This window comes from Phalangium opilio, unplaced genomic scaffold (assembly GCF_054372755.1).
Source record: "Phalangium opilio isolate 3A_F unplaced genomic scaffold, DU_Popi_V2 ptg000011l_1, whole genome shotgun sequence".
NCBI lineage: Eukaryota > Metazoa > Arthropoda > Arachnida > Opiliones > Phalangiidae > Phalangium > Phalangium opilio.
In genome coordinates this window covers 4,876,532-4,902,960 of record NW_028324147.1, presented here as the reverse complement: position 1 = coordinate 4,902,960, position 26,429 = coordinate 4,876,532, and the positions used below count along the sequence as shown (strand labels likewise).

General features: G+C 32.6%; 1 protein-coding gene across 1 annotated transcript in view; it reads right to left on the bottom strand.

The window, feature by feature from the left end:
- LOC149709995 (uncharacterized) overlaps positions 1 to 26,429 on the bottom strand; it is a 106,859-nt gene extending 80,430 nt beyond the window's left edge. Inside the window, exon 1 of the mRNA XM_089858619.1 lies at positions 26,277 to 26,429. The gene's annotated coding sequence lies outside the window, so the exon portion shown is untranslated. The remainder of the gene's footprint in view (positions 1 to 26,276) is intronic.

Sequence of the window (26,429 nt, the reverse complement as noted above, 5' to 3'; positions counted from 1 at the left end):
TTGACGTGCAAACTGAGCACGTGGGTTGAATTGTTTTCGAAGATTCAAGGCATTTTAATGGGTATTTGGTTTAAAAAGTAAATACGTGGTATTTATCAGAGGTTTTAGCTTCAAAAAGGAAAATTCAGGGTATTTTCTTGGCGTTTTAGCTTCAAATAAATTTCCTTAAAATTTGTTAGTTCACTCTTAGTATTACCATGATAATAGAATAGATGGTATTCGAGTATTTTGCAGGAATCTTCAAATTAGGGATGTTTCTAATTGTTTATTGTTCAGAAACACTGTGTTGACTTTATGGGTATAGCTTAAATCTACTATACAACATTACTATGATCATAAGTTTACAATATATGTTCCATAAGTTCTCCTTCGTAATGCTAGAGACTTACTGAGAGCCCATCTTCCTATTTAGTCTGCATTACTAATCCTTTGACAGCCCCTCACCAGGCGTCTTCGCTTTACATCGAATATATGACGTTCCACCTACGTCACTTCATGACAAGCTCCAGTGACAAACTAAGCTATGATCAATAACTAACAAGGCTTAGCCGTAAAATTCTTATGTCATTTGAAAAAACTAGAAGACGTATCAGCGATTCTTGTCTCTTTCAGTCTTTCAGAAGCGCAAAACCATGACATATACAATTTTTACTTTTTTCCCGCCATTGTTATGCAAATGACCCAAACAAGGAGAGGGGAGAGGGACAGCATTTTTACTGACGTTATAAAAACAAACAATTCGGAAAAATTAAAAAATCATCGAACCGTTACCCCATTTTCTTTAGTCAAAAAAGTTTAAAATTCCGGAAACTTCTTCCGGGTGTCAATGTTACAATGTTAGATAATAACGTTAGCTTTCTCTTCCCCCTCCTCTCTCACTAACTTCTTTTTAAAGTTTAAAAAAAAAAATGTCATTATTTTAGCCATAGCTCATTCCTTTTTGTCTCTCATTCACAACATTAAAAGGGATAGTATTCACTACCATAACGTTTTGATAGTTTTCAATACCGGAAAAAGGTGAAAATTGAACCTAATAAGTTAGTTTTGTTATTTGAAATTTGAGCCTGAGATTTTATTAGTTATTTGAAAATTGAGCCCAATATTTTATTTTTGTTATTTGAAAATTGAGCCCAATATTTTATTTCTGTTATTTGAAAATTGAGCCCAATATTGTATTTTTGTTATTTAAAAATTGAGCCCAATATTGTATTTTTGTTATTTAAAAATTGAGCCCAATATTTTATTTTTGTTATTTGAAAATTGAGCCCAATATTTTATTTTTGTTATTTAAAAATTGAGCCCAATATTTTATTTTTGTTATTTGAAAATTGAGCCCAATATTTTATATTTGTTATTTTAAATTTGAGCCCAATATTTTATTTTTGTTATTAGAAAATTGAGCCTAATATTTTACTCTTGTTATTTGAAAAATTGAGCCCAATATTATATTTTTGTTATTGGAAAATTGAGCCCAATATTGTATTTTTGTTATTTAAAAATTGAGCCCAATATTGTATTTTTGTTATTTAAAAATTGAGCCCAATATTGTATTTTTGTTATTTAAAAATTGAGCCCAATATTGTATTTTTGTTATTTAAAAATTGAGCCCAATATTGTATTTTTGTTATTTAAAAATTGAGCCCAATATTTTATTTTTGTTAATTAAAAATTGAGCCCAATATTATCCTTTTGTTATTTGGAAATTGAGCCTAATATTTTATTTTTCTTATTTTTAAATCTAAAATATTTCAAAAAAGGAAAATAAAATAGGTAATTTTCAAAATTTGTATAAATTGAAGGCAATTTCATATTTTATTAAAACAAACCTTTCAAAGCCAATTTTAACAACCAATTCATACACTACTATCCCTTTTAACTGATTTTCTTAAAATATAAAGAAAATTATCATTATTTTCGGAACAAAGTTAAGAAGCTAAAATTACCGGAAATAACAGAAGAGGCTGGTACCATTCCCAGGAAATATTTAGAATCATTAAAAACCTTGCAATCTAAAGTTATATCAATTCGGTATAACTTTGTATTATAAAATCCGTATGATATTATCCAATAGACACGTTTAAAAATAAATTAATATAGAGCGGGAAAAATAATGTTATAAATTGTTAATTGAGGAATATCATGTCGTTCAAAATATATATATATATTTACCTTCGGGATATTTTGTACAAACTACAAGCGCCTCGTTAAGTGGGCGTTAACCAAAAGGCATTTAAGTTGGTTTTTTCCTATGTTTTTTCTTTAAAAAAATGTACTTTGTAGTATAATAGACTAGACTAGACTAGAGTATTCATTGATAATTATTTTTTCCCAGGTCAAATTTATTTCAAAGTTATTTTCTTATATTTTTTAAGTAAAATACAAAATGTGAAATTTAAACTAGGCTAAATACTTAACAGATTGAACTAAAATGAACGGGTGTGACCCAAAATCCCCCCAGCCAAAATCCCCCCGGACAAAATCCCCCCAAATCATAAGTAACGGACAAAATCATCCCAATGTAGGACAAAATCCCCCCAAATCATTATAACAAGACAAAATCCCCCCAAATCATTATAACAAGACAAAATCCCCCAAATCATTATAACAAGACAAAATCCCCCCAAATAATTAAAACAAGACAAAATCCCTCCAAATGATATTTAACGGTTAGGTTTGGTTAGGATAGGTTAGGTTTGGTTAGGATAGGTTAGGTTTGGTTAGGATAGGTTAGGTTTGGTTAGGATAGGTTAGGTTAGGTTAGTAATATTTTATAAATCATTTAACAATGTTACGCCTTTTCCAAAATTTTGATGTTTAGCTTCATTGACTTCTCAAATAATATGCCTTTTCCAAATCATTACTGTTATGTTAGGTTAGGTTTGGTTAAGTTAGGTTAGTAATATTTTAAAAATCATTTAACAATGTTACGCCTTTTCCAAAACGTTACTGTTATGTTAGGTTAGGTTTGGTGAGGCTAGTAATATTTTATAAATCATTTAACTATGGTACGCCTTTTCCAAAATATTGATGTTTAGCTTCATTGACTTCTAAAGTAGTATGCCTTTTCCAAAACATTACTGTTATGTTAGGTTAGGTTAGGTTTGGTTAAGTTAGGTTAGTAATATTTTATAAATCATTTAACAACGTTACGCCTTTTCCAAAATATTGATGTTATGCTTCATTGAGTTCTCGGTACAATTTCGGTATGAGTGAATAAGGTCAAAAATCATTTTAGAGCAAAATCAAGCACACCATTCGATAGAGCGTAAAATTTAGATCTAAAATGGCCGCCGCTTTTTTCAAAGTTCCAAAAAAAAAAAGTCTTATCCCCCATAAGAATTGCCACCTTTTCCAAAATATTGATGTTTAACGTTAGGGTTCATTTTCACTTAAGAGGCCGAATAGGTTAGGTTAGGTTAGGTTAGGTTAGGTTAGGCTAGGTTAGGTCAGGTCAGGTCAGGTTAGGTTAGGTCAGGTTAGGTTAGGTTGGGTTAGGTTAGGTTAGGTTAGGTTGGGTTACGTTGGGTTGGGTTAGGTTAGGTTTAGTTAGGTTTGGTTAGGTTTGGTTAGGTTAGGTTAGGTTAGGTTGGAAAAGGTGCCAAATTATTGGCCCTCTGATGTTTTCCACACTGTTTTTGACCTTGTTCACCTATACTGCAAAAAATGTTTTTGGTTTTTTTTTTGGAAATTTGAAAAAAGCGGGGAATATTTTAGATCTAAATTTTACGCTCTATCGAATGGTGTGCTTGATTTTGCTCTAAAATGATTTTTGACCTCATACCGAAATCCTACCGACTTCTCAAATAATATTTTATAAATCATTTAACAATGTTAGGCCTTTTCCAAAATATAAATGTTTAGCATCATTGACTTATCAAATAATATGCCTTTTCCAAAATATAAATGTTTAGCATCATTGACTTATCAAATAATATGCCTTTTCCAAAACATTACTGTTATGTTAGGTTAGTAGTATTTTACAAATCATTTAACAATGTTACGCCTTTTCCAAAACGTTACTGTTATGTTAGGTTAGTAATATTTTATAAATCATTTAACAATGTTACGTCTTGTTATAATTATTAGGGGGGATTTTGTCTTGTTATAATGATTTGGGGGGATTTTGTCCTGTTATAATGATTTGGGGGGATTTTGTCTTGTTATATTGATTTGGGGGGATTTTGTCTTGTTATAATGATTTGGGGGGATTTTGTCCTACATTGGGGGGATTTTGTCCGTTACTTATGATTTGGGGGGATTTTGGCCGGGGGGATTTTGGCTGGGGGGATTTTGGTATACAATCAAAATGAACGGAAGGGGAGTTGGTTGGTATTTTTTTATAAAAAAAGTGAAAAATATATAGTTAAATTTTTCGCCACAATGAAATAAATTCACTGATATTTCTTGAGTTTTAAAAATTTTCTAGAAGAATTTATTTTTCAAATGATTTTTGTGGGTTTATTGCCATATTTTTTAAGGCATATTGGTATACACGCTGACATAAGTATACGAAACCGATGTAATAGTTTAGGTGTACGTAATTTATGCACGTTTCAATTATTGTGCTTCTGAATATTGTAATATTGAATAGATTAAATTTTTAATTACATTTTATGGTTTCTGATAGTTATTATTTAATATTTGCAGAGGGAAGGACGATTTTCTTAGAAGTATAAATATAAATATGAACAAGTACGATACCCCTTAGGCGTAATCAATTACAATTAGGTGGGCCCTTCAAAAATCGAGTCAATAGATACCTCAACCCTAATCCATCAAATTCAAATTGATACTCAGTTACTATCAAATAAAGAATGGAGATGATTTTAAGTTATTCCGATACTTTGATAATCTCTAACTAAGCCAAAGAACAGGGCTCATATAACTTTAGGAAAACCGATTTCCCCGAGTTTTCCAGGTTTTTCCCACATATATTTCCCAGAATTTTCCAGGTTTTTTTCACCATATATTCCCCTGAATTTCCAGGTTTTTTTCACCATATATTCCCCTGAATTTCCAGGTATTTTCCCACATATATTTCCCTGAGTTTTCCAGGTATTTTCCCCATACATGGAGTAATAACAACGGAAGTGGTTTCTTATAGTTGAAGCAAGCCCTTCAAAGCAACCTTACTAAAACCTCACAAATTTCCCTGATTTCCCTGAATTTTACAAAAAATTCTAAATTTCCCTACGTTTTCCCTGTATACCAGATTTGTATGAACCCTGAAGAAGCTTGGATCAAAACTTTAAAGATAAACTCGTTTGTGTTGCATTTTTAATTTCAACCGCGCTCAACTGAGAAGATTATTGGCAGATTGATTATGGGGTCTCGTGAATTCCTTCTTATTTTGGCGCGGTTTTCTGATAATTTCGACTGACGTTTCGAAGCCCTTTGGCTGTAGGTTTTCGGGACGGAACTAGCCGCATCATGATGCAGCCTTAAAGCACGATAATCACGTCATGAATTTTTTTTTACCAGAAAAAGATGAAATATTTTTATTTTTATATTTTTAAATCGTGCAGAGCAAGGTGTTCTAGCTAATTTTTTTTTAAATTTTTTCTTGCCCCCTCTATGAACTTATAGATGCATAGGAAGCTATGGTAAATTCCCAAATATATTTTCAAAAGAACTCGGTATTTGTAACTTAATATTTCTAAACTTTATTAGGTACGTAAAGGGGTAATTTCATCTGGTAGTAGATGTATTTATTTTTTTTAAATGACGTCAATTGGAGGAATGTCTGTTAATAACGCATTTAAATCTCCAACTCCAAGAAATACCTAGCTGAAAATATAAGCTGATGTTCTGGGAGTTTTATTTAAAATAAATATAAAATTTTTGACTAAAAATTTAATTGAAATTTAAGCCAAATTTGATATTGATTATTTGTTTATTAAATAAAATATAATAATTATTTCTATGCTGATTTTCTAAACGTATCTAGTATAGGCGAATTTTTGAGAAGAGATAGACTAATTATATAGGGAGTGGGCAAAGGGGTGAAAATCTCCCCTACTAAGCGTCAGACCCTCACTTAACCAATCAGGGGCCTTCCCCCACTAGCCTTTAACTCTGTGAGGTTTCCCGCCATTTTGGTGGAAAGGGGAGGAGCCATTTTAAGCCACACCTCTTTGGCAGCTCCCTATATGACGCATTTTAATTTTACCTCGCAAATAATTTTCCAAATATTCTGATGTTGCAAAGAATCATGATGCAATTACATCGCTCGAACAGAAGTATAATATACTTCTGGTTGTATGCATTCATTAAATTAGAAAACATAAAACCCTAGAGCTCAGCGATCAGGGCTCATGTAATTAAGCAAAAACTAAAAATAAAATCACATTATCACGCCACTTAGCGATAAAACCCATCCCATTTCTCGAAGCCATGAAAAACAATACTTAAGGGGTAAACATAACCATTAATTATCAACGCCTTTATATCCTGAATAACAACTTACACGTATCATAATAAAAACCATAAACTAAATAACTATTTAAACCAGGATTCAAATAAGGAACTATATATATCGAGTATTTTTACAAGGTGAAAAAATTTGTAATATTTTGTATCGGTATAAAAAATTCTATTAATTTATTAAAATGCCATGAAAACAGTGGGATAACTTTGTTTCAAAACCCGTTGGAATGAAATGGGGGTTGAAGGAGCCGTTTAAAATAATTATCCTAAATGGGAAATTTTTTTTTCTAGAGAGATAGAGACATTGAGGAGATCTCGTTTTTATTAAAAATTCTTCAGACGTCACCCCAATTTAATATTCTTATTAAACCCGAGACAAGACAAGACATTGACACAGAAAATATTTTTTTGCCGGCTTTTTGTTAATTGAAAACTTGAGTTAAAATAAAAAAATAAAAATTGAGTAGAAGGGATAAAAGAAAACGGTATTTAAAATATAATATTTTTTTCCCTAACCGCCGATTTAATTAAAATATTTTAGATATGATATAGAATCATGAATTTATTCAATTCGTCAGTATAACCAGGGATAGATTTAATTTTAGAAGTAGGAATGGAGAACAGAGTAATCTGGGCGCGCGTCCGTCAAAGTCCCGGACCCCCTTCCACGGGACGGAGGGGGGGGGTATGAAAGAAGAGGCGGGGGGTCATAGCGACAGAGGTAAAAAGGAATTACGTGTTTTTCGCCGTCCCCGCCAGCAACGTCATCAAAACGTAGTTTAAGTGAGCTCAGCCAATAAGATATTTTAAACTTTTCGTTACGTGTTGGGGGAGGGGCTCTATACTGGGTGGTCTATGAGTCGGACTGAAGTAAATACTAACCGTTCTCCATCCATTCCTACTTCTAAAATTAAATCTATCCCTGGTAATTGGTAATTACTAAATTAAATTCCTTATACAGTGTGTAGAAAAAGTTATAAGATATTTAAATTTTTCACTGGGATATCTCAGTATTCATGCAAATATTGAATAAATTCATAGTAATAATATCATTTGCAAAACCCGTCTTTTTAAACAAGTACATAATTACATAAAAAAAACATAACTTAAAACAAAAATTACTTAAATTCAAAATTACATACCTTTGGAAAACAAGTAAAAAAAGTCGTAAAATTTATGTATCTAATTTTGAAACAAGTATCGGAGAATTCAATGTATATAAAGGTATCTATGCGTTGACACGGGGTTTTGTATTTAAGAAGACTCAACTGAAACGGACTCTAATTAGAATAGGGTAAAACATTATGATTAATTTTTGTTCTGTTGATACTTTGATACTGCCGTCGGGGTTTAATTAGAGTCATGTATAAGAGACGTCACTCATAATACAGGTGGTTTTGATGACGTAACCATAGAGGCATTAAACTACAGAACGTTAACTTGAGTTCAAAAAACTAACGTGTTTCAAATCAACCTACACATATCCGTCAAATCAAAAACCTAATCTGATTTAAAAATATAACACCACTTGTGACCATGTCTGAGTCAGTAATGTGCTGGAATTATAAAAGCAAATGTTTTAAGTAAAATACCAATAACCCTATTGGTTACGAGGAGGTTTTTGCTACCCCAGCTTTGTCTGTCCGTCTAATAGTAACGCTCTAAGGGCGTTTAACATTGCAAAATATTATTAGTAAGGTTAAAATCGATGTATAAATACAAATATAATTCATATGTCTAACGATCCCATTAAATATTTCTGTAACTAACAAATAAAGAAGCTGGTATGTTCCATTATTACGATGATCATATATTTCTAAAACCAAAAGTTTATAAGATATGTTTAATTATAAGTTTTCACTGGTTACAAATGGAGCTTGTCATGAAGTGAACGAGGTAGGTCATAGATTCGAGGTAAAGCGAGGGAGGCCTGGTGAGGCGCTGCTGTCAAAGGCTTAGTAATGCAGACTAAATAGGAAGATGGAAGTCCTGCAAAATTAACCACCGAGTGTTGGACTTCAATTCTCGCTTCCATCGTTCTGGAACTAGCTCGAGCTGCAAGTCTCTAACATTACGAAGTATAAGTAGTGTCATACTTATTGTAGGAACACATCTTATAAACTTATGATTACAATTATAGAAGCCCAACTGCCCAAGGTTAAAAACCCAAAATTTTCAATTTCAAATGAGAGAAAAAAAAATTATAAGAGAAATTTCGTTGTTTTCGGTTTCTACACAATTTCTAGAAAAAAAATTAGAAACACATTGCCTTCATTAACAGCTAACATACTTCATAATAGAAGCCCAATACATGAAGAAATACACTTAAAAATGAAATCTTCCCACGCTATACCATTAAGTCCATCTTTGTAATATTTATAAAACCATCTTAAAACTCGCAATACCGTGAAATCTTTGCCAAAACTTAAAAAATACCTTAATTTTTATATTTCACAACCTTTACTTTAATTGATGAACGTCTAATTACGAGGATAGCTGCCAAGATTCTTAAATAGCCCTAGCTTTAATTAAGTTTCTAGGGCTGCAAAAACAAGTGAGAATTATTTTTTTGGAGGGGGGTTTCAAAGGGGGCTACCCATCCCATGATGATCTCAATGTTAAAACACCACTCGACATTAGGCGAGCGAGCGGGGGCGAAGAAGAAGAAGAAACTGGTTTCCATAAAAGAAATTGTTGATATGTATACATCCATTCATACATAAAGAAATACAACATAATGAGAACGTAACAAAAACGGAGCACGTACTGTACAACCGACAGACTTGAAAATATTCGATTCGGCCATATATAGTGTTTTCGAGTGGTCGAACATTTGATACGAAAATTAAATGCGATAATTAATTTCAAATTGGAGTTAATTGGTTTTCATGATTTAGAACTAAAAAGGGGTTTGTTTTCTTGAAGTTTCGGACCTTTACGTGCTGATCTTATTCTAGAAACTGACAAATTTCCCGACTATTTCAATAAGTTATTAAATTCCCTTACTGTTCCCAGTTTGTTTTTTCTTGTGTCAATTTCTAAATTCCCTGAGTTTATCTGAGCCAATTTCTAAATTCCCTGAATTTATCTGAGCCAATTTCTAAATTCCCTGACTTATTCTTTAGACTATTTCAGCCGATTTTTCAATTCCACAAACTATATATCCATTCGTCTATTTGAGCCAATTTTTAAACTCCCTGATAGTATTTCTCAAAACTACATTCAAACGCGCGTAGGCCTACATGCAATTTTCCTCCACCCCCCATTTTAAGCAAATTAAAAATTAGTATACTGTCCAACCCCTCGTCATGTTTTGTCTTGAGAAGAGCGAGGGGCTCCTCGAGTTTACTTTTAGCATCTTTAAGCATCTAAGTAGAACGCCAATTGACGTCCTGACTTTTCAATATGAGGAAAGAATTTAACTATAGACCTTTCCCTCAACCTTTCACGAGTAAAAATAATAAAGACTTTTTCTTTCCCCGATGGTCCTCTAACAAAAGCAAAGGCCCGGGCCGGCCGTACAGGTTTCGGAGATATCGGTGAATTAAATCAAAAATGCTGCGGTTGAAGCGCTGAAATTAAATCAAGATAAATTCCTTACCAAAACCTAAATCCATATTTTTCAATTTAAGAAATGATTCCCAAGTTCCTTTTTCGAATTAAGGACTTTTGATCATTTTTATTTGATAAGAATTATGTTACTATATACTTTTCCTATTGTGTTTAACAGTTTAAGTGCCCACTTCGCTATTTAATTTAATTATAGCTCTAGAATGAAATTAGATTAAACGTCGAAATAGAACGTCGGTCATGTTACACAATCGGTTAGTAACATAGATTGTTTTACACCCGACTTCTTTGAGTTCACATTCAAATCAAGGAATTCTCTGACTCGTCCCTGAAATGTTTCCCACTTTTCAAATTCCCTGATTATTTAACTGAATTCAAAACAAATTTCAGTTACCTCGTCTGATTTTAATTATTTCACGAGATCTCTCGGAATTTCACGAGATTTCTCGGAATTTCACGAGATTTCTCAAAATTTCACGAGATTTCTCGGAATTTCACGAGATTTCTCACAATTTCACGAGATTTCTCACAATTTCACGAGATTTCTCACGATTTCACGAGATTTCTCACGATTTCACGAGATTTCTCGAAATTTCACGAAATTTTCTACGAATTCCACGATATTTTCTAGGAATTCCACGAGATTTTCTAGGAATTCCACGAGATTTTCTAGGAATTCCACGAGATTTTCTAGGAATTCCACGAGATTTTCTAGGAATTCCACGAGATTTTCTAGGAATTCCACGAGATTTTCTAGGAATTTCACGAGATTTTCATAAGACAAATTTCACGTGATTTCATAAGACAAATTTCACGTAAATCCAATTGGAACTTCCTCGCTAATTAAAAATATTCTTATAGCACTTCAAGAGCCATTTTCCCACCTCGGAAAATTTCAAGAAAATAAAAAATAAATTCCCTCTTAAAAATTTACTAATTTACTTCAAACTACAGAAAAACTGCATGCCCCTTGAAAGTAATTTTTAGTCATTTATGGAAACGTTAATTAAGAGTTATAATTAGACTTAAGATAATAGAAATGCGTAAAACAAATTTAGAAAAATTTTCATTTTGTCTATAAAAACATGCAGTCAACGTTGTCCTTTTATCAATTGGTCATCGTACGATTTATTCATTTACTTTTTATCTTATTTTCTTTGCTTATTATATTGGAGGCGATCATGCGAAACGTTCACTTAAAGGTACGTTATCGCTTCTGGCCTTAAAATTTAGCTAATTTTAAACCCGCTTTGAATTTTAACGACGTATTTTACTCAATAATATTCTGTCCGTACTGCACAGAAATTCGTAGAAAAAAATAGGAAATTTGATAAAGGTTGGGTCAATTTTGATGAATATCAACTCATAAAACCAGAGTTGCCGATAAAAGTTCACTCAAAAATATATCCTTAAGATTGCGCCAATAAAATTCCAAGAATGTTTTCGAGTAAATACTTGAAATTCTGCGAGACCAGAAATCTATTTGGTTTCAAGAACCAGAAATTTGATTCAACCGAAATTTTTCTCAAATCCGCGAGCTCAAATCATCTAAAGTACAGCGATTTTAAATGATAATAAAATTTTTAATCACTCTGTAATTTTGTTAATCTTAACAGGGATAGATTTAATTTTAGAAGTAGGAATGGAGAACAGAGTAATGTTGGCCCCTTCCACGGGACGGAGGGGTATGAAATAAGAGGCGGGTCATAGCGACAGAGGTAAAAAGGAATTACGTATTTTCGCCGTCCACGTCAGCAATTACGTCATCAAAACGTAGTTTAAGTGAGCCAATAAGATAATTTAAAATTTTCTTTACGTGTTGGAGGGACGGGCTCTATACTGGGCTAAGAGTCGGACTGAAGTAAATACTAACCGTTCTAAATTCCTACTTCTAAAATTAAATCTATCCCTGATCTTAATTATTAATAAAATTTCTAATCACTCTGTAATCATCTAAATTAATCTTAGTTAGTTTCACATTCAAATTCCCTGAATTTTCCAGGTATTCCCTGACATTTTTAAGGTAAAGTTATTAATATTTTCATCAATATCATTATAAGAATATTTAATTTTAATAAATTAACTCAAATTTTCTACTCATTTAAATTTTTCGAAAATCCCAAGATATTTCTCTACAGTTAAAACAAATTAAATTGTCAATATTCTTAAAATAATGTAACTTTTCATTGACTTAATTTTTGGCAAATGTTTTATTAATAAAAAGGTTAATAAAATTATCACGAATGGTTTGAACCTCGAGAAAATTATCACGAATGGTTTGAACCTCGAGAAAATTATGGTGGTATTAAAATTCCCCGTTTAAAATAAAAAACCCATAATTTATTTCTGGTTATAAATTAATTAATAAGCAAAAATAAAACTACCCGCATATAAATATGCAAATTTTATTTAATAACTTTCACATGGCACCACGTTGAGATAGACGCAAAAGGCACCGAACTTCACCGTAAATAAACGGTTGATCAACGAAACGGGAGCTTAGAATTAATTGGGCATAGCGCATAGTCATGATCAGATTGCTAAGTAGCAAATATTTATAGCGGATTTATATACAATGTTCTAGTACGTAGGGATAAAAGTAGTTCAGGACTAATTGAACTTGGGGTCTCTAAAACTTTCATCCTTAGGACCGTGAGAAAGAGTAGAGCTCCAATTGCTTATCGCTAATTAGCGAGCTGTAACCTAATTTGAGTGATGGCAGTAGTATATAAATAAGAGTTCTGGATAAGGGAAAATGGGGATTGTTTTGAAATTTTGCCGCCTCATAGTACGGTAGAGGCCGCCAAAGGTAGTACGGAGGGTCCGTACACAATTAGACGAGGGGATTGGATTCTTACACCGTTTACAAGTACGGGGAAGACCGATTAGTTCTGGATAAGGGAAAATGGGGATTGTTTTTTAAATTTTTCCACCTCATGGTACGGTAGAGGCCGTCAAAGGTAGTACGTAGGGTCCGTACACAATTCGACGAGGGGATTGGATTCTTACACCGTTTCAGAGTACGGGGAAGACCGAATTAATTGTATGAAAATTATATGCCTAATCATCAATGCTTCCCTGGGATATTACGGGTGTCTGGTGTCGAGACAGAACGAAGAGTTCTCAAATTTCCCTTCCGAGAGAGAGAGACGACCATCCGAGAGAGAGAGAGAGAGGAGAACGTTTTTAGTATAAAAGAGCGTGAATTATAAATTCTCCATAGGGATTGTACATACAACATTGACTATAGGGTATATAACTTTTCTGAACCAGGTAAAAAGGGGATTGTTTTTAATTTCACCGATCCAAGGGTACGGGAGAGGCCGACTAAATATTACGGTTAGTGCATACCTCGGAGTCGATGGAGGATTCAAATATGGATGTATTTTTACCGGTTTTATAGAAAATCCAGGTATTATTATAAATTATCCATACCAGTTGTACAGTATACATATAGGGTTTATGATTCAGAAGTTTATGCGTGACTTTCACCCATACGAGGCAGTTGTAGGTGGTGTGTTTTTTTTTTAATTAAGAAAAGTAAATTGGAGTATATAGGAGAGAAGAAAAAGATTATGTTTTTGGCGTGATGCAAAATTAAGCTAAATTTTGAAGGTCTTTGAATAAATCGCGTACGGTGGGGTATAAGAGATCGGAAAAGTTGGGCATACGTATAGGGTGTTAGAAGAAACATGAGGCATGGATGAGGGATATACCCTATGGAGTATTAAGATAGATATATACAACCTTTAACATGGATATACATGCCTATGTATTATAGTATTATTAAGGTACAGTTTTCAAGGAAGATCTACAGTATATCTATAAGCTATATTTCTTAAAAACGAATTATTATGTGTATAGTGGGTGTTGCTACCCGTTGTTTTGTGCACCTTGGACGGCATGGCCGGAGAATACCTAAGTTTCGCGGTAAAATGAGAACAGAGCGGGACGGGTTAGGACAATGGAAATAACATAGGGTGTGTAATTTCGTCTCAATTGCTCTGAATCGGCTCTCTTGGTTGGCAAGGGCAGGGCGCATGTTTCACTGTAAAAAAAAAAATAACGAGAGATCTCTAGTTTCGTTACGACGAGAGAACTCGAGGTTTGGAATTTCATAATTTGTTTATGCGTGCGTTTCACCCGTACTAGACAGTTGTCTGCGGTGAAGTGTATTTTGTAATTAAGAGAGGTAAATCGGATTATAGGAGAGAAGAAATGGAAATTTTTTGGCGTGATGTAAAATAGCATGACGGTCTTTGAGCAAATCGGGTACGGCGGGGTATAAGAGATCGGGAAAGTTGGGTGATAGAACGAACATGGATCATGGATGAGGGATATACCCTATGGAATATATCGAGTGGTATATACACCCTTTAGAATATAACATGGATGGATATTATTAAGTTATAGTTTTCAAGGAAAATATACGGTATATCTATAAGCTATATGTTTCAAATTACGAATATAATGGGTGTTACTACCCATTTAATTTAATTCTTTATTCGTATCTGGTTTCGCACACATTTTGGAAAACGACATATAATATGGCTGAAAATGTTGTCAAATACTAAATTCAATTAAAAGGTGCGGTTGGATGATATTTTCATTAAAAATTACCGTTAAATAACTAATTTCAATAAGAAATTCTGCTTTTAAAATAAAATTTGGTTGAAACTATTGTAAAATTATTAAAACTTGTTGTTAAATAAGTAAAAATTATATAAAAGTGTTGTTAAATTAGCAAAAAATAGATAATTGTTGATAAATTACTATAAATTATGGTTTAAAGTTTCGATAAATGAGAAAAATATGGTTAAATGTGCAAACAAATGATTTAAATGTGGTTGAAAATTTCGTTAAATGACTAAAATACGCTAAAATGTGAATGAAAATGTCGTTAAATGGCTTTAATATAAAAGGAAGCGATGTTAAATGACTGAAAAGCGGTTTGAAGTATAGTTAATTTACTGAAGTGCGGCTTAAAGTGTTGATAAATGCCTATAAAGTGCGGCTTAAAGTGTTGATAAATGCCTATAAAGTGGTAGAAAGTGTTGATAAATGAATAAAAAAATGGTTCAAAGCTTCGTTGAATTACGATAATATGATAGAAAATTATGTTAAAGGACCGAAAAGCTGTTTGAAGTGTTGTCAAATGACAAATAAAAGTGCTAGGTTGTGTCGTTAAATGAATTAAAGTTAAACATGAAAGACAAGGCTTTAAATTCCTCGATCTCCAGACATATATGAAGGATGCTATGGGACGAGAATGAATACGAATTGGACGAACTAACTAGAATCGTCCCAAGCATATCGGAAACAGGGGCCAGAAAAACAAGTATATCATTCCGAATATTTTGGAAAAACAATTATAAACTTCGAAGACTTAGGCTGCCCCAAGTACAAAGACTTGTCTTATCACGGTTCAGATTGGGTGGAAATATCACTCTGATAATAAATTGTGCATTATTCAAGCGCACAAATAGAAACTATGGAATGTGTAATATTTATCCCACGAAATAATCAGGGTGCGATGTTATTATCTGATATATATTAGGCCATTTGGCCAACATTTTCTCCCAAGCCTCGAGAGGAAGCGAAAATCCTTTAAGGTTATTCTTATTAATGTTTTATGGGGTCCATCACCACATGATATCCAATAACCTCGATTGTCTAAACGTATAAGACTTTTATCAAAATAATATGGTTGAAAACTTTTTGAAATACTAAATTAAATTAAATGGTGCGGTTGGTGGACATTTTCATTAAAAATTTCTGTTAAATAACTAATTTCAATAAGACGTTCTGCTTTTTGAACAAAACGTGGTTGAAACTGTTGAAAATTATTAAAATGTGTATTTAAAAAAGGAAAATTATTAAAATGTGTTGTTAAATAAGTTAAAATTAGATAATTTTTGATAAATTACTACAATATATGGTTGAAAGTTTCGATAAATCACAAAAAGATGGTTGCATGTGCTAATAAATGATTTAAATGTGGTTGAAAGTGTCGTTAAGAAACTAAAAAGAAGTTAAATATTCGTTAAATGACAAAACCCTGAATGAAAATGTCGTTAAATGCCTATAATATGTTAGAAAATGATGTTAAGTGACTGAAAAGTGGTTTTGAGTGTTTTTAAATGAATAAAAAGTGGTTGAAAGTTTCGTTAAATGACTATAATATATAATAGAAAACGATGTTGAATGACTGAAAAGCGCCTTGAAGCGTAGTTAAATTACTGAAAATATTTGAAAATGACTAAGAAATGGTTGAAAGTGTTGATAAATGATTAAAAAGTGGTTCAAAGCTTCGTTAAATGACTAAAATATGATAGAAAATTATATTAAAGGACCGAAAAGCTGCCTGAAGTGCTGTCAAATGACAAAAGTTGCTAGAAAAAGTTGTTAAATGACTAAAAACAGGTTAAAAGATTTGTTAAATTAATAAAATGGTGATGAAATTGTTGATGAATGCCTAAAAAGTGGTTGAAGGTTTCGTAGAGTGACTAAAATATGAATGAAAATGTCGTTAAATGACTGTAATATAATAGAATACGATATTAAATGACTGGAAAACGGTATGAAGTGTAGTAAAATTACTGAAATGTAGATGAAAGTCTTGATAATTGACTAAAAAGTGGGTGAAAGTGTTGATAAATGACTAAAAAGTGGTTCAAAGCCTCGTTAAATGACTATAATGTGATCGAAAATTATTTTAAAGGAACGAAAAGTTGTTTGTAGTGTTGTCAAGTGACAAAAAAAGTGCTAGGAAGTGTCGTTAAATGACTATAATATAAAAGAAAACGATGGTAAATGACTGAAAAGCGGTTTGAAGCGTAGTTAAATTGCTGAAAAGCAGTTGAAAATGTTGATAAATAACTAAAAAGTGGTTTAAAGTGTTGATAAATGACTAAAAAAGTAAAACGTGGTTCAAAGCTTCGTTGAATGACAATAATATAATAGAAAATTACGTTAAAGGACCGAAAAGCTGTTTGAAGTGCTGTCAAATGACAAAAAATGCTAGGAAGTGTTGTTAAATTACTAAAAACTGGTTGAAAGTGTTGCGAATGATAAAAAAAATGGTTGAAAGGGATAAATGTCCAATGTTCGACTCTAAGGCGCTGTAAAAACATACGGATAGCGTGTTAAATTAACAAATTCAGTCAAAATTTTGGTTCTGTGTAATAAAAAACAAAAAAAAACAAAAAAAAATAATAAAAAAAAAACAGTTTATAGGAAGAGTTGAAAGAAAATTTTTTCTAGCATTATTTGAAACATAGTATATGAGATTCGCCAGCATGTACGTGATTGGTTGAATTTATTATATTATAGAAAGACGCTACATGGTATGACCTTATAAAATACAACGCAGATCTCAAGATAAGGCAATTCTTCAAGCTGTCCACAATATTTCTAAATAGGTCAACCAATTTAATACCTTAACGTAATTAATTAAAACCGTTTAAATCGATTAAACCAGCTTTGATCAAATATTTTCTATACGAAGTGAAAATGTCACTTTTTGGTGGGCATCGTCCACCGATACATCACTAATTTAAATGGTGTAGGTGTCCCAATGCTGATGAAGTCGACGGAGATGGACGGCTGAGCACGTCATATATACGCATATAAGTCTAACTTTAAAGATAAGAAATAAACGTTCGTATGTAAGTCCATCACCACACAATATCATACCCAATAGGGCCTATAATTGTTTTGTGGATTTTCTTTAACTATGCCTGGCCTTGAATTTCTAAACGTTAAAGATATCTATCAATAAAAAATGGTAAAAACGTTGTCAAATACTAAATTTCATTAAAAAACGGTTGGACGAGAAATGTTTCATTGAAAATTGATCTTAAATAACTAATTTCAATAGGAAGATCTGCTTTTTCTATAAAATACGGTTGAAAGTGTTGTTATATGAGTAAAAGGTAGTTGCAAGTGTTAGTATTGACTAAAAGTGGTTGAAAGTCTTTATAAATGAGAAAAAATGGTTTTAATGACTTTATAGTGGTTGAAAGACAACAACAAGGTTGAAAATATCGTTAAATGACAAATAAATTGGTTGAAAGTCTAATAAAACACGTGCTGAAGAAAACAAAATACGGGTGTGGCGGCCGGCCCTCCCCTGGTCCTGACGTTTGGTCCCCTGCCACTTTTTTCCAATGGCTTTGGTATATCATACTCTACTCAAACCAGTAGCGTCGCTAGGGTTTGAAATTTGAGGGGGGGTAAATCTGGGCAAACTAGTTATTATAAGAACTTAATAAAAAAAATTGCATTATGGGTTCATTGGAAAATGTGTATACCTTTAAAACTATCGGTAAATTTGTGTCAACGTGAAATTATTCGTATTTTAAACATATACAACCTTTTATTGATCAAAACTACGGAACAGATTATGAAGGATTTTCACTCGTCTTTAGTTTACTTTTAGTTTTGGTTAGCTTTTAGTCCACACTATTGGGACTCCCTTCGAAAGAGCATGAAACATTTTACTTGATTCCACTTGCTCTTTTGTTCAAAATTGTACTGTTTGATATTGAAATTCATCTCTGCAGAGTTGAAACTTGACGAATCTATCATTATAATTTTTTATATAAATTGCTACACCCGTATTTTGTTTTCTTCAGCACGTGTTTTATTAGACTTTCAACCAATTTATTTGTCATTTAACGATATTTTCAACCTTGTTGTTGTCTTTCAACCACTATAAAGTCATTAAAACCATTTTTTCTCATTTATAAAGACTTTCAACCACTTTTAGTCAATACTAACACTTGCAACTACCTTTTACTCATATAACAACACTTTCAACCGTATTTTATAGAAAAAGCAGATCTTCCTATTGAAATTAGTTATTTAAGATCAATTTTCAATGAAACATTTCTCGTCCAACCGTTTTTTAATGAAATTTAGTATTTGACAACGTTTTTACCATTTTTTATTGATAGATATCTTTAACGTTTAGAAATTCAAGGCCAGGCATAGTTAAAGAAAATCCACAAAACAATTATAGGCCCTATTGGGTATGATATTGTGTGGTGATGGACTTACATACGAACGTTTATTTCTTATCTTTAAAGTTAGACTTATATGCGTATATATGACGTGCTCAGCCGTCCATCTCCGTCGACTTCATCAGCATTGGGACACCTACACCATTTAAATTAGTGATGTATCGGTGGACGATGCCCACCAAAAAGTGACATTTTCACTTCGTATAGAAAATATTTGATCAAAGCTGGTTTAATCGATTTAAACGGTTTTAATTAATTACGTTAAGGTATTAAATTGGTTGACCTATTTAGAAATATTGTGGACAGCTTGAAGAATTGCCTTATCTTGAGATCTGCGTTGTATTTTATAAGGTCATACCATGTAGCGTCTTTCTATAATATAATAAATTCAACCAATCACGTACATGCTGGCGAATCTCATATACTATGTTTCAAATAATGCTAGAAAAAATTTTCTTTCAACTCTTCCTATAAACTGTTTTTTTTTTATTATTTTTTTTTGTTTTTTTTTGTTTTTTATTACACAGAACCAAAATTTTGACTGAATTTGTTAATTTAACACGCTATCCGTATGTTTTTACAGCGCCTTAGAGTCGAACATTGGACATTTATCCCTTTCAACCATTTTTTTTATCATTCGCAACACTTTCAACCAGTTTTTAGTAATTTAACAACACTTCCTAGCATTTTTTGTCATTTGACAGCACTTCAAACAGCTTTTCGGTCCTTTAACGTAATTTTCTATTATATTATTGTCATTCAACGAAGCTTTGAACCACGTTTTACTTTTTTAGTCATTTATCAACACTTTAAACCACTTTTTAGTTATTTATCAACATTTTCAACTGCTTTTCAGCAATTTAACTACGCTTCAAACCGCTTTTCAGTCATTTACCATCGTTTTCTTTTATATTATAGTCATTTAACGACACTTCCTAGCACTTTTTTTGTCACTTGACAACACTACAAACAACTTTTCGTTCCTTTAAAATAATTTTCGATCACATTATAGTCATTTAACGAGGCTTTGAACCACTTTTTAGTCATTTATCAACACTTTCACCCACTTTTTAGTCAATTATCAAGACTTTCATCTACATTTCAGTAATTTTACTACACTTCATACCGTTTTCCAGTCATTTAATATCGTATTCTATTATATTACAGTCATTTAACGACATTTTCATTCATATTTTAGTCACTCTACGAAACCTTCAACCACTTTTTAGGCATTCATCAACAATTTCATCACCATTTTATTAATTTAACAAATCTTTTAACCTGTTTTTAGTCATTTAACAACTTTTTCTAGCAATTTTTGTCATTTGACAGCACTTCAGGCAGCTTTTCGGTCCTTTAATATAATTTTCTATCATATTTTAGTCATTTAACGAAGCTTTGAACCACTTTTTAATCATTTATCAACACTTTCAACCATTTCTTAGTCATTTTCAAATATTTTCAGTAATTTAACTACGCTTCAAGGCGCTTTTCAGTCATTCAACATCGTTTTCTATTATATATTATAGTCATTTAACGAAACTTTCAACCACTTTTTATTCATTTAAAAACACTCAAAACCACTTTTCAGTCACTTAACATCATTTTCTAACATATTATAGGCATTTAACGACATTTTCATTCAGGGTTTTGTCATTTAACGAATATTTAACTTCTTTTTAGTTTCTTAACGACACTTTCAACCACATTTAAATCATTTATTAGCACATGCAACCATCTTTTTGTGATTTATCGAAACTTTCAACCATATATTGTAGTAATTTATCAAAAATTATCTAATTTTAACTTATTTAACAACACATTTTAATAATTTTCCTTTTTTAAATACACATTTTAATAATTTTCAACAGTTTCAACCACGTTTTGTTCAAAAAGCAGAACGTCTTATTGAAATTAGTTATTTAACAGAAATTTTTAATGAAAATGTCCACCAACCGCACCATTTAATTTAATTTAGTATTTCAAAAAGTTTTCAACCATATTATTTTGATAAAAGTCTTATACGTTTAGACAATCGAGGTTATTGGATATCATGTGGTGATGGACCCCATAAAACATTAATAAGAATAACCTTAAAGGATTTTCGCTTCCTCTCGAGGCTTGGGAGAAAATGTTGGCCAAATGGCCTAATATATATCAGATAATAACATCGCACCCTGATTATTTCGTGGGATAAATATTACACATTCCATAGTTTCTATTTGTGCGCTTGAATAATGCACAATTTATTATCAGAGTGATATTTCCACCCAATCTGAACCGTGATAAGACAAGTCTTTGTACTTGGGGCAGCCTAAGTCTTCGAAGTTTATAATTGTTTTTCCAAAATATTCGGAATGATATACTTGTTTTTCTGGCCCCTGTTTCCGATATGCTTGGGACGATTCTAGTTAGTTCGTCCAATTCGTATTCATTCTCGTCCCATAGCATCCTTCATATATGTCTGGAGATCGAGGAATTTAAAGCCTTGTCTTTCATGTTTAACTTTAATTCATTTAACGACACAACCTAGCACTTTTATTTGTCATTTGACAACACTTCAAACAGCTTTTCGGTCCTTTAACATAATTTTCTATCATATTATCGTAATTCAACGAAGCTTTGAACCATTTTTTTATTCATTTATCAACACTTTCTACCACTTTATAGGCATTTATCAACACTTTAAGCCGCACTTTATAGGCATTTATCAACACTTTAAGCCGCACTTCAGTAAATTAACTATACTTCAAACCGCTTTTCAGTCATTTAACATCGCTTCCTTTTATATTAAAGCCATTTAACGACATTTTCATTCACATTTTAGCGTATTTTAGTCATTTAACGAAATTTTCAACCACATTTAAATCATTTGTTTGCACATTTAACCATATTTTTCTCATTTATCGAAACTTTAAACCATAATTTATAGTAATTTATCAACAATTATCTATTTTTTGCTAATTTAACAACACTTTTATATAATTTTTACTTATTTAACAACAAGTTTTAATAATTTTACAATAGTTTCAACCAAATTTTATTTTAAAAGCAGAATTTCTTATTGAAATTAGTTATTTAACGGTAATTTTTAATGAAAATATCATCCAACCGCACCTTTTAATTGAATTTAGTATTTGACAACATTTTCAGCCATATTATATGTCGTTTTCCAAAATGTGTGCGAAACCAGATACGAATAAAGAATTAAATTAAATGGGTAGTAACACCCATTATATTCGTAATTTGAAACATATAGCTTATAGATATACCGTATATTTTCCTTGAAAACTATAACTTAATAATATCCATCCATGTTATATTCTAAAGGGTGTATATACCACTCGATATATTCCATAGGGTATATCCCTCATCCATGATCCATGTTCGTTCTATCACCCAACTTTCCCGATCTCTTATACCCCGCCGTACCCGATTTGCTCAAAGACCGTCATGCTATTTTACATCACGCCAAAAAATTTCCATTTCTTCTCTCCTATAATCCGATTTACCTCTCTTAATTACAAAATACACTTCACCGCAGACAACTGTCTAGTACGGGTGAAACGCACGCATAAACAAATTATGAAATTCCAAACCTCGAGTTCTCTCGTCGTAACGAAACTAGAGATCTCTCGTTATTTTTTTTTTTACAGTGAAACATGCGCCCTGCCCTTGCCAACCAAGAGAGCCGATTCAGAGCAATTGAGACGAAATTACACACCCTATGTTATTTCCATTGTCCTAACCCGTCCCGCTCTGTTCTCATTTTACCGCGAAACTTAGGTATTCTCCGGCCATGCCGTCCAAGGTGCACAAAACAACGGGTAGCAACACCCACTATACACATAATAATTCGTTTTTAAGAAATATAGCTTATAGATATACTGTAGATCTTCCTTGAAAACTGTACCTTAATAATACTATAATACATAGGCATGTATATCCATGTTAAAGGTTGTATATATCTATCTTAATACTCCATAGGGTATATCCCTCATCCATGCCTCATGTTTCTTCTAACACCCTATACGTATGCCCAACTTTTCCGATCTCTTATACCCCACCGTACGCGATTTATTCAAAGACCTTCAAAATTTAGCTTAATTTTGCATCACGCCAAAAACATAATCTTTTTCTTCTCTCCTATATACTCCAATTTACTTTTCTTAATTAAAAAAAAAACACACCACCTACAACTGCCTCGTATGGGTGAAAGTCACGCATAAACTTCTGAATCATAAACCCTATATGTATACTGTACAACTGGTATGGATAATTTATAATAATACCTGGATTTTCTATAAAACCGGTAAAAATACATCCATATTTGAATCCTCCATCGACTCCGAGGTATGCACTAACCGTAATATTTAGTCGGCCTCTCCCGTACCCTTGGATCGGTGAAATTAAAAACAATCCCCTTTTTACCTGGTTCAGAAAAGTTATATACCCTATAGTCAATGTTGTATGTACAATCCCTATGGAGAATTTATAATTCACGCTCTTTTATACTAAAAACGTTCTCCTCTCTCTCTCTCTCTCGGATGGTCGTCTCTCTCTCTCGGAAGGGAAATTTGAGAACTCTTCGTTCTGTCTCGACACCAGACACCCGTAATATCCCAGGGAAGCATTGATGATTAGGCATATAATTTTCATACAATTAATTCGGTCTTCCCCGTACTCTGAAACGGTGTAAGAATCCAATCCCCTCGTCGAATTGTGTACGGACCCTACGTACTACCTTTGACGGCCTCTACCGTACCATGAGGTGGAAAAATTTAAAAAACAATCCCCATTTTCCCTTATCCAGAACTAATCGGTCTTCCCCGTACTTGTAAACGGTGTAAGAATCCAATCCCCTCGTCTAATTGTGTACGGACCCTCCGTACTACCTTTGGCGGCCTCTACCGTACTATGAGGCGGCAAAATTTCAAAACAATCCCCATTTTCCCTTATCCAGAACTCTTATTTATATACTACTGATGGCGATTGATTTTAACTATGAATTATTACAAACTAGGGTAGAAGTTATCAAAATAAGTCATCTGGTTGTCTATTTGAGGGAAATTTAATATTTTCTAGTTTAATTGCTTTAATCACTAGATTAAATTTTTTTTGTTAATTTCTTTGTGACTTGGAATGCACGACTATCTCTTTAAAATCCTGTATAATTTTTCAATATCATAACTTCACCTTAATTTGCTTCTGAATGGGAGTATATTAATTTTCATTAACATAAAGCGTTTGAGAAATTAGAGACAATGTAACCAATATTGAAAGCTTCGAGACAATGGGAAAATTCGCTTAAACAAATTAAGCCGGCTCCGTATATTATAGCTTAATACGCATTGAATCAGTTAAAGTAAACGCAAATTAATCGTGCTTGCACCGTTAACCGAGGGGACAGACACTCAGTATAATCAGAAAGGGGATAATACTTCTCTTTGAGAGAAGTGTACCACAAAGCGAGGTAATTGTAATATGATTCTTCCCAACATTATTTTACATTTATTATAGCAAGGTTACTAAACCAACCGAACATACATACGCCATGTAAATAGTTCCCTCATCATTACTCTATTAGCGCTGCTTAACTATTTGTCAAGGCGCATGCGCTTGTGCGTTTTTGTCCCACGTCAAGACAATCGAGGTTTGTGCAGGGTTTATTGCTGAGGATTTAGTAAATACCAAACAGTTATAGAATTCACCTTAGCACGGTGCGATGCCCATCTGAATGAAGTTTGATGAGTAGAAAAGCAAACAAAAAGGGAGGGTGAGCCTGGAAAGAATCATGTTACATAACTAAAGCATTAAGAGGATACAGAGTGTCATCCTTCTTCGATTATCCCCTTCTGGTATAATCAAGATATAGAAAAGATTTCACGTGTAATCGTTATATCCGAGAGTGATTATCCCCTCGTTGTTAACAATTAAAATAAAACGAAAGAAAGGATTCAATCGTTGTCTTTTGTTTAAAGCAAATTCCAACCATCAAAGTATTCTTTATTCCATCTCTGGATCTCAAGGACATTGACCAATTATTGGGCCAAATATCCTTCCTGGTTTGATTGCAGTGACCCTCTTTGAAAAAGATCGCGGCGTTAATGGCTCTATTGTAGGTTTGTTGTGGTTGTTGTTGTTATATGGTTGTATTAGAGTACGAATTAAAATAAGATTAATTCAAGATATCCTGCCGTTAATAATAATATAATAAGTAACTAACGCGACTTTATTTTGGGTTAGGTTTGTTTTGAATTTTAATATTTAGGCTAGTTCATCATAGAACTATTATAAACAATAACCCTTAAATTATAAGTTAGGGTTCTTGAAAAAGAGGCTTTTATTTGGAACAGCTGGTTTAGTCACGCGCAGTTAGGCCTATTAATCTTCGCTAATTAAATTTTAAATGGTATGTTTAATTGAACGTTAATTTTCAATATACCTGACTTTTGAAGAAAGGTCTTAGGCAGGGTTTTGTGACCAGTGTCGGAAATAAGCACAGGACACTGGACATTGTCCAATAAAATTTTAAAATGTCCCATAATTTTTTTAAAAACTAAGGGGGTCACTGGATAGTTTGACCAATAATTTTCCATAGGGAGCTAACAACTGGCTAGGGGGAAGAGATAGTCTGACGTCACTCAGCTCCCCTCTGGTTGGCATTTTTGCGCACAGAATACTGTTTCCAACCGTTAGGAGGGATGAAACTCCAGTAAGAGATAGAAGGGTGTGACGTTTCAGGGTCAGAACTGTTAGCTCCCTATAGTTTTGATAGCTTGACTATGGAGATGCGACACAATTTTGGACTATCCAGTGGACAATGTCCTATAAATATTCCTGTCAAACAGGGGGTCACTGGACACATGTCCTATAAATATTCCTGTCAAACAGGGGGTCACTGGACACATGTCCTATAAATTTTCCTGCCAAACAGGGGGTCACTGGACACATGTCCTATAAATTTTCCTGTCAAACAGGGGGTCACTGGACACATGTCCTATAAATTTTCCTGTCAAACAGGGGGTCACTGGACACATGTGCTATAAGAAATTTTTCTTATTTCCGGTCCTGTTTGTGACAAATGTTTCATTTTGAACTGACAAATCTTGTTTAAACGTCAAATGAATTCAACCCATTAATTTGTAATAATGAAACATGAAGTATCAGACGCGAAATAAGTTAAACACAAATTGACAAATCTTCACTAAATAATATAAACTAATATCAAAATAATAAAAAGAAGTGAAAACTTACCCAAAAAACAATTAAAATTGTTGAAATCGCGTGAATTTCACACTGTCACTGAATAATTCACGCATTAGTTTATAATAATACAATCCGTTGAAGATAAAAAAGAAAAAATTCCGCACTTAAAACCGAACCCTAAAAATCCTCACGACTCTAATT